The following is an 11019-nucleotide window of genomic DNA, read 5'->3' as shown; positions in this document are numbered from 1 at the left end:
CACGATTTTGGATATGAAACATATAAAAACAAATAAAAGCTTAGTTCTTAAGTATCTAGTTATATTTTAGAAAACTAGTTCCTTGTAATGGTAACTAGGGTTAGATTAGAATAGCTTCTAGATCTAGTTTTAATGGATTTTAATTAAGTTTAGTTCATTTCATTTCTTTTTTTAGATTAAACCTTTAAAAGTATTGTTATTCATTGATTAGATAAATAAAATAGTTATTATTATTCAATTCGTTTCTGTCATTACATTTATAGATCTAGTTTAAATTCTTGTTGATATCATTTCTTAATTATTAATTAGATTTTTATTATTCTTTAATTTAGATTAGTAAATTTCAATTCTTTATAGTATGTTTAGTTTTAATTTAATCGGAAATGATTGCGTAATGATTCTCGGCTAAACTTCCATTTAAGGGGGTTGAGAAGCCTTGATGAAAGCTTGATTCGTGTTAATGTTGAATAGTCGTAATTTCCTTTCCACTCTAGAAATGATTAGTTCACCATGAGAATGGGTGTAATCGTTCACATGCTAGTTATGAATTGGTAGAAATGTCATGTGTAATTAGGGATTAGGAATAACAGTGATTGTTCTCAAAGCGATTCATTCGAATAATGACGATTCATCGTTAGTGGATTAAGTTGAGCTAAGGTGGAATCAATCCCCCTCTAACTCCTTATCATAGAATCGACGTAGTATTCCCATAGTTGTTTAAATAGTCGACTAGTTGCATCTTGTGGGTAGTTGCATCGTAGTCTAGTTATCATTTCGTAAATCTCTCATTAGACTTAGAGTAGAGTAATTAGACTAGAAAACACAGCATGCGGAAGGACTAGGAGTGGAACGAACTTCCTACTCCACTATATCTGTTCAATAGATTGAGAGTAGAACAATCTTTGATAAATTTAGGAACATAAAATAAGTTTTAGTTTACTTACATTTTGAGTTTTATCGTTCATTTCGTAGTGAAACTATCTTTTTATGTTTATCATTCATCAATTTCAAAAAGAGGTATTATGCACCCTTTTTGTTTGAGTAGCACTAGCTCATGCGCATACGGCAAACCGTGTATAGTGCGTAAAGTGTGGTCGCAAACATTATCATCTACCCTAACGGCATCTATATGTCCCATCTCTTCCACAGTCAAATCTAAAGCTCTCTTTGAAATAAATCATCTAAGCTCACTAAAAAAAACTTGTCATTGTGCTCGTGCTGAAATCTGGTTAAACTCCTCTCAAAAGATGCTCTAATTTCACTCATCTCAATATTGATAACTAGATGGATCAATTTCCACATTCTAAGAAAATCATGTTTGCATGTCCCCTTCAAGCTCGACTTCAGTCGAGCATGCAATCCTTCCACCCTATTCGTCGTAGTGTTTCCATAGTGCTTTTGTTGTTCTATCCAGTAAGCAACAAATGCTTCTTTGTAAGGCAACCATGTTCTACACAAATATTGGATGAGCACTAGATAGTCTCTAAAAGCTAACTCTATAAAAGCAAACTTTCTTAAAAACCCTCCTCTATCTTTGACTTTACCATATTAGTCCACATGACACAAAGTTTATTTATGTTTTGCTCGTCACTGAGAATATTTTTTCCCATTTTCAAGACACACTGGGAAATGTACCATCGACACAAGTGCTTCTTTGCATTTGGAAAGACGGCATCGGCTGCATTCTTCAAAGCTAGCTCCCCTATCAATCACAATCAACACGTACTAGAATTTTAGGCATGAGTATCTCTCGATCGAAACCTTTCCAATGCCCAAGTGTAGTCATACTTTTTTTCCCTTTTCCATCAACACATGGCATGCAGTGAAAGTCATATTGGTCGATGTCACTCCTGCAATCTCTAACAACTTGAAATGATACTTGTTTGTCCTATATGTACAATCTATGAGAAAAATTTGGTGAAAAGTCTTAGCCATTTTGGATCAAACCCAGATGGGCCCAAAACAATTCGCAAACCTCATTGCTACTTTCTAGATGTTTACTGTGATCAACATATCCATTTTCCCTTAACAATCTACCCAACTCTTGCAACTGTGTTCAATTTTCCATTTCATCAAGTCTAATTCTGTGTCTTGCATTATACATTTGTCTCATGGAGGACGAGTTTAACATTGATAGGGTTATATACTAAAAGCATTACTTTTGTATTAACTCTAATTCTTTATATTTTGAATGAGAATCATATGGGCAAATGTTATGCATATTATATATGTTATTAGTTATATGCATGTGTCTAATACTTTATGTTGTAGATGATATGGTGTGCGGTGACACACAAAAGATCATATCATCAATACCTTATAAAGTATAAGTAAACATTCACAACCTAGATGGATTTGGACAAACCATTGGTAAAGTTGTAGTATAATCTGGTATTAGTCTATCGTGACTACAAGATTACACTAGTACACTTTGTGTGTATTGAACAGGACCAAGTGAGGTTATTTCTCTTTATACTGACTATATAAGAGAAGAAACACCTCTGATGAGTGAGATTCATTTGTAAATCAACAAACTCAATGGATTGGGTAATGACATTGTATGTAAGGTATGTTGTTGATTATAGAAGGAATCAGTGACCCGCAGGAAGTCGGGTTGATGATGTCCCCTTGAGGAGCTCGTAAGGATTGTCATGTAAAGCCTACAGGTGGATTTAATCCGACATGACAATGAGGTTGAGTGGTACCACTCAAGGACATAAGAAGTTGATTAATGTAGTTGTCAGTAACTTGACTTAATCAACGGGCATTCGATATCTTAAACACGGGGAGATCAACGAGCATATAATATGGAGCCCATAAACGCTGACACGTAATTTGGGATTAGGGCGGTAGTGCAACAATGGCCTTTAGTGGAATAAGCCATTTCTTGACGGACTTGGGCCGTGTGTTCTGGGCGAATATGGGAAGCCCAAGCCCACCAGGAGGCCCAACCCTAATTTCTCCTCATGGTCCCTATTGTAGCCTATAAATAGAAACCTCTTTCTCTGGCCATTTTTTACACAAGGAAAAACTTAGGTTTTGCTCAAGGAAAGATAGATCCAAAATCGGTTCTAACTTTGTGAGTGAGAGAGGCCAAGAGATAAAGAAGAGGTTGGAAGATGGTTGCCCACACAACGTCCATTCTAAGGAAAGGAATACAACAGAAGATCAAGAGGTTGCTGATTCATAGATCTTGGATTCTCAGAGTTATCTTAGCCGATCTAAATGTATGAATTCCTAAACCAAACCGTGAACACCTTTATTCTGCTGCGCATGGTGTTTCACGGTTTGTAGTCATTTGATGCGACCATAACAGTTCCTACAAACATATCTCTTGCTTTGATAGTGATAATCGTAAAATTGATAGTTTTACTAATGAATAAAGCGATGAAACTCTAAACGCAAGTAAACCTAAAACTCGACTATACTCATGATTATCAAATATTTCTATTCTCGATACTATTGAAGTAGAGTTGGAATAGAAGATTCGTTCCACTCCTAGTTCTTTAGCACTCAAGTTTCCTACGACTATCAATCCTACCAAAGTCAATGAGAAAATTACAAATTATACTACAAAATGCTACGGAATACTAAGGTTTGAATCTAGAATAAGAATTAGGGGGGAATTGAATCCACTTTGAATCCAACTTAAGAACTAGCATAGATTGTTGTAATCCAATTCTTACGTTCTTACGCTAAGAATTGGTCGTTCTAATCCCTAATTATACATGGAATCTCTACCAATTCATAACTAGCATGTGAGGAAGTCCACCCACTCTCATGGCGAATCAACTCCCTTCTAGAGTGGAATAGACTCTTACAACGATTCTACACTACACAATCAAGTTTTCATCAAGGCTTTATCAAACTATCATTTCCAATTCAATTAAAACTAGACATCATATAAAGATTCTAACTTTACTAAATTCAACTAAACAATAATTGAAATCTAAATTAACAACTAAGAATTCATTGAATAACAAGAATTGAAATTAGATCTAAACAATTTTAAATAACAAAATCAAATTTAACAAGAACTAACTATTTTATTTATCTAATCAATGATAAACAATGATTCAAATACTTACTCTAAAACAAGGAATGAAACTAATTAATGGAATGGAAACTAATTAATTAAATCCAAAAACTAGATCTAGAACTAAGCTTTTTAATGGCTACTCTAATGGCTACCTTCTAACCTAAGCTAATTCATTAAGAGCTAAGTCTTGTGTGTGGAAATGGAGGAGACCAAATCCACATTTTCGTGCATAGGCTGAGGGTCCATGTTTCGGGCCGGAAAATCGAGCCCAAAGCCCAATTTCTTCAGTCTACAGGGCCTTTTTCAGTTAGCTTTGACTTCAATAGGCTTTTCATCCACTTTTGCTCCTCTGATTGGGTTAAGGTTTAGACCATTGGAAAGTTCTTTCCGCGCCGGTCGTTTTGACATAAGGTACGCCCAATTCCGAGGCCTGAGTCTAAAGATACGATCTTCGGAAGTTTTGCTGACTTTTGCGTGTTATTTCTGCCCGTCTTGGCCTTTAATCCCAGAACTTCTTAGCAACCAATCATTTGCTCCTTTATATCACCAAAGTGGCACATTTCTACACATAATTGATGTCAATGCCTAAAATATATAAAAACACGTAATTAACATTAACTCTTATTTATTACTCGCATAATTGATCTAAAAGTATTATTGTTAAGGGGTTAAAACCACAGTTTTGGGCTCTTATCAAACCACCCCCAAACAGCATTTTGCTTGTCCTCAAGCAAATATGAGAAATTAGCATAAGTGACCAAAAATGGAGTTCTAACTAATCTCGTTTCGCCGAGTGCGATTGCATTGACCATATGCAACAAGGCCTTAAACCACTAGGAATTCCCTAGTGGACGAGTTATAGCCTCGTGAGAGTTTTCTAGTGAAGGTGCTCACAAACTTCATCTTTACTACAACGACTCAAAAATAAAACTATTGTTTCCTTATCTATGTCTCAATTATCTATACATCTCACTAGCAATGAATACAGAATAATCAAGTCGAAACCTAAGCTTAATATATGCATAATAATCAATCATCTATCACTACACCAGAAAAGGCGTTTACTAACAGTTATATCCGTTACTTATATTTTTACTAACGGTTATATCCGTTAGCTCTGGGGTGTTACTGTCACTTAGGCCAAAATCACTAACGGATATAACCGTTACTGATAATAATTTTAGTAACGGTTATATCCGTTCCTAAAATTCTTTGTAACAGATAGCCAACTGTTAGGTGGCCCGATTAAATTTGTCATTTCTAACGGATATATCCGTTAGTAATGGATATGCTATTTACTAACTATTGTTTGTAACGAAAATATCCATTAGTAAATTGTAGCCACAAAAAAAAAAAAAAAAAAAAAAAAAAAAAAAAAAAAAAAACTGGGTCAAATAATGTCCACCATGCATATCTAGTCCTATCAAATATGATATAAAGATCACATTCCACAAACTTAATCAACAAATGAATAACAAAATACAAAGCTACCAATCAATTAAATATTATTATAAAAATATAGGCATCAATATAAGATATAAAAACTTGATAGTGTCATACATATAAAAAAAAACATTTACCATCAGACCACATACTGACTCAGAAAAGGAGCAACTAACAATCTAGTTTGTTCTTGCCACAACCCACTCTACTCTAAGGATGAGGTTGTCATAACCATAACCATTAAGCTTTGCAATAGCCTTCTCGGTGTCACCTTTGTGTACAAAGTTGACAAAACCAAAGCCTTTGCTCATGCCAATTTTCTAGTCGTAAGCAATGTAAACACGGCTCACAAGACCAAAAGTGCTGAAGAGATCTTGCAGGTCAAGCTCACGCATGTCCTCTGAGAGATTGGTAACACGAACCGAGTTCTCATCATTCCTACGCCTCATATCATGTCCACTCCTGTCAGCTCCAGCCCTCTGACTAGGAGGAACATAAGCTCCCTTTGATGTGCCAGAACTAGGTGTTGTGGTTTCAGAAGCGGGAGGTTTGTCGACAAAGCTTTCTAGTGGTTGAGCAAGATCCTTGAAAGGGCATTGTGCAGTCCAGCGATCACCTCTCTTACCACATGTCCTGCAAACCATGAGAACAGCACCCCCGCCTTTCCCAAGATTTGACAAGGGATCTCCTACAATTTTGCCTTCATCTGGTTTGCTACCTACAGGCTGGAAATCTCTTAAAATTTAAAACCAAATCTAGAATGATCTAAGGAAAGATGAAAGTCGAATAGTGGTAATGAGGAAAACATACATACACAGTAAACCAGATAAAAGATTCAAAAGTATCATAGAAAATTAGCAAAAAAAAATTCATGAAAAGGAGCATATTGAACCATTCAAGTTTGAGACAACTTTGAAATGCTATAGCAAATATTTCAACTCAAGATAATAGAGAGTGAATGATATTAAGCAGCCTAAAGCTTATTGGAAGGCTACTCCAATCTGGCTAGTAAGAATTATATCTCAATTTTTCACTTCAATGTCCAACCATGTAACCCAAGCTTTAGCAAACACAATTAAATTTGTCGGAGCTGCATTGAGTTCTGTCCGTAGCACTAAGAAGCAAAATAATTTATCATATGATGATGCATGGTATTCAGGGATTTTAATAAGCTATTACTGATAAAAGAAAACCAAGATAAGCATTTAAAATGAATCTCTTTGTCTTAAGTAAGCATGCCTGTTTTGCAACGAACTCCAAGACTTAAGCTGCACTTAGATTACTACCAGGTTTTCTCACAACAAATGCCATGGGAATCTGCCTTGCTTCTTCAACATGGTACCTATCATAGTAATGCAAAAGAGTGAATCAGAAAATTATGAGCAGCAAGTTAACAACATGGAAAATCAATTAGCACGAACGCACGACTGCAACTCGTAATTAGTAAATTTTACAACAAAAACAAAACACAAAATTGTTTGATAGTTCAAAAACTTCAGATTTTCTACAGAGCTAGTTTCCACGTGTACATTGTTAAGGAAAATGTAGTGTGATCATCAAATTCATTTACTTATAGGTATATTTTGTCTTCTGTGCATGTCAATTGTTATTTTCTTACAAGGTTGCCCAACATTTTAACATATGCAAGAAGAAGAAGTATAGCAAAGTTAAATTTGTCAAACACATACGGGATTAGAGCAACATCAACAATTTTTGGGTGGGACTGAAGCAGATGTTCCAACTCAGCTAGAGGACCTGTAAATTATCTCACAATATTGGTTATGATGTGATAAATCAATAGATACTAACTTAATGTGATCAATCTAAACAGTTAAATGGTACCTAGTATGCCTTATATTTTATTAATTCCTTTAGTCTATCAACAATGTAGAGGAAGCCATCAGAATATATATAGCATAAGTCACCAGTCTTTAACCATCCATCTGAATCTATCGTAGAAGTAGTTGCCTTGTCATCTCCAACATAACCTGCAAATACAAGCATTATGTTAATGAAACAAGATGAACTAAGGATTTTTTTTTGAGAGCAGTAACTTTAAAAACAAATCCTCATGACCCCAAATAATCAATAACACGATCTCTAAACCGTGATTTTAGACCTAAGAATTAAGTAGTTACTTTACTTCACAAATTTTAGAGAGTGAAGAACAAGATTATAAAGCCAAGAGACCAAATAGATATAACTTATGGTTAACTATTTAAAAGTGATAAAATCCAAAGTTCATGTCAACGCTCAAAGTAAATTTCTTCATTTCAAGAAACTTTAACAAAAATAATATACCTTGCTTAACTACTAACAAAAATAATATTCCTTACTTTTTTGAGCTTTTGAGTGAAACTTAACTACTCAAGTGTTGGTGACCAAAAAACTAATTAATCGAGTTCTAATTCATACAACCCTCCAAATGACTTCCCTAAACTTTGTAAGTAAGCTAAAATGAATAGAAAAGTCCAATAAAATCAAGTATAATAGATGGCGTCATTCCTAGTCAAACAACATGCCTAAGATTTCAAGACAGAGAAAAGGGTTTTCTCGAGGACTTAAGAGACATACAATCTAATACACTTTTTTATGTACACAGTATCACTATATACCATTAAATATAGAATAATACAGCCTCCTTCCATATTTGCTATACGAATATACAAGGTATAAAATTAATTGACAAAAAGGTGCTTACCAAGTCTATGATTAACTTAAAATAACTAGTAGTGCTGTAAATATTTTTATAACCATCGCCCAAGCAAAGTTCTTGTTAAATTATGTAATTGGTTTTTAAGCACATCTACTAACAATGGAGTTAAGTCTATCATTTCATAACACTTTCATCAAGTCCAACACTGTTATTCCCCAAAGAATGGAAGGCTTCCATAGTATACCTTGGGAACCACATCAAGGAAAAACAATATACTACTAGAAACCATGGTACGATGAAAACAATTAGAACCAATCATCTTGAAATGGTAACCAAACTATTCAGGAAAAAATGTACAAACTTTGCTATTCCCATACAACATAGAGAGTCTAACCAATTGTTGAGTGTGGAACCTCATTGACATCATTAAGGAAAAATACAAAAAGTAAGTAATAGCTAACAAACAGAACATAAAACAGTGAGATGTTAAATTTGTTCTTACCATATGAATCTCAGAGATGGCAGTTTGCCAGCCAGCTGCCCACAACTGAGGGCCCTCCACTGCAATAGCAAAGGGTGTGAGAATCAAAAGAGACAACATAGACAAACAAGCATAGTAGTTCATCCCACCAACAGACTTCCTTTTCATTCCTCTCTTTGAAAATATGTTACGGAATACAAACGCCAAATTCAATATCATTGCTCCCATAAACCTTATTAAACGACAAATTCCACCCAACCTCATTCAAAAAAAAAAAAAAAAAACAACCATTCCACAAAGTAAAGCAAATAAAATGCCCAAAATGAACAAAATGGATCAAATCAGTATACTAATCAAATTGTACCAAAATTCTTCAAACAAATAAATAACTTACCAATCATATTGAAATTAAGTTCAGTAACAGTAGCAAATGCGCAACCACCAATAATCGGAAGAAGCGATAGATAAACCGGCATGGGAAACGATTCACCCAACAAAAACCTCGAAACCAAAACACTAAAAGCAAGTTCACCACTCTTAATAATATGAGTAAAACGATATAGCCACCTTTGACATACTCACTGTATATTGAATTCACTGGAAAAAAAAATAGTAACAAAAATAATAAGTAACAAAAATTCGATAATCTGCCTGTGTCCGTCAAAGGAAGAGAGAAAAAACTATGTAGCAGTCACAACCTAGGAAATCAAACGTAAAATGTAAAACGTTTTATTTCCTTCTTCACGGGCGGGGTTTGACAGAGGAGACGGGGAAAGTGTTTGATGGAGGCTTGAAGACAGAGACGAGAATGGGAAATCATCGGGCACTATTTTTTTCTATTTAATTTAATATTGTCCGTTAGTTCTGAATATACCCTTCTGGTCATTATTTTAGTTGTTTGCTAACAGATACAATTGTTACCAAACATTAAAATACCGGCTTCAATAATAATTAAAAAAATCAATTGAGATATACTAACGGATACCAACAAACCTCACAGTTATGTCCGTTAGAACGGTAGTAACGGATATATTCGTTACAAATAAAATTTTTGCTCTGTTACAAAATGGCCCTTATGGTGTAGTGTATGAATAAACATATATACAATGAGTAATACTATGAGATGAACTAGCAGGTCTGTTTCTGAAAACTCGGAATAGCGTCCTTAAGTCTCACATAAATGTCAAGACAAAAACCACTTTGATTTTTCCGCTCAAGTTTCGCTACTCTAGTGTGCAGTGGGCACACTTTACCTTACAATCTCAATGATACACAAGGAAGCCGGAGTCGATCAAATACATCTGCCACTTACTATCACACTAACATATTCCTAATTGAGCTAGAGGTCTTTATTAGGTGTTGCGGGGATTAGGAGATGGGTTAAGAAGGAAGGAAATGGATATTCAAAGAGGACAAGTCTGAGATAATAGAGTCTTCATATTATGTAACTAGAGAAAACCTTATTCTTTACTTTTGCTTCTACACTTTGTTTCCATCCTTAGCCATTTTTTTTTTCTTTTTCTTTGGCTTTTGGCTCTTTGATTCTATTTTTGGAGTCCTAACTCTTTATTTCCTTTTATTTATTTTTTTTATTTATTTTTTATTTTTTTATTTGGATGGAAACTTACTTTTTTCTTCTGAAGCAACTAACGAATTCTTGATTTCAAAGGTTCTTCTCTTTTCTATTCTTCATCTCTATTCTCATACTTATTCAAAGAATTAGGTAGGTTGATTTTTTATTTTGTTTTGTTTTGTAACAGTGTAAAGGATTTGTGGTTTGTGAAAGGCTCAGAGGGGCGACTAGCGGAAAATAATTGGCTATATCGATCCAAAGAGGGCCTGAATTCTCGCTTAGGATATGATATAGTGATCAAGTAAGTGGACGTGTGATTTCTCTATCCGGATTTTACTTCTCCCTTGTGTCATTTCTCAAATGTTCACTCATATAAGGCTTTAGGCTATATTCTCACGGGATTTGTAGAATAAATACTCTAGCCTAGATTTCAAAAACTTATTGCCAACAATCATACAGACTCATGTAACATATTTATAGATAGATACAAGGATTATTACCTATATATTAGCCTAAGTTTCTAAAAACTATTATAATGCAAAAGCTACGTGAGACTTCTAGATTATTGAGAGCATAGAGAAAGAAAATAATATCCATATTCCTAAGTGTATAACATACTTTTTATTTATATTTTTTTTAAAATTTTGAATTTTTTAACTAGAAAATAAGTGCATATTATACATATCTATATCTTAACAGATGCCTTAATTACACGTATTTCTATCCCCCCCTCCCTCCCCAAACAAGAAGCATGCTTTGTCCTCAAAGTATTTTAAATAAAGAGGGTAGGAAAATACCATTGAAACGCGTGAAATTCCGTAACATCT

General features: G+C 34.4%; 1 pseudogene; it reads right to left on the bottom strand.

Moving 5' to 3' along the window:
- Window positions 1–5661: 5661 nt before the first annotated feature.
- LOC147515713 (uncharacterized) lies at window positions 5662–8838 on the bottom strand (annotated as a pseudogene).
- Between the last annotated feature and the right edge of the window lie 2181 nt (window positions 8839–11019).

Source organism: Coptis chinensis, chromosome 2 (genome assembly GCF_015680905.1).
Source record: "Coptis chinensis isolate HL-2020 chromosome 2, ASM1568090v1, whole genome shotgun sequence".
Lineage (NCBI taxonomy): Eukaryota > Viridiplantae > Streptophyta > Magnoliopsida > Ranunculales > Ranunculaceae > Coptis > Coptis chinensis.
The sequence above is the reverse complement of the archived record's forward strand: the minus strand, read 5'-3'. Positions and strand labels throughout refer to the sequence as shown.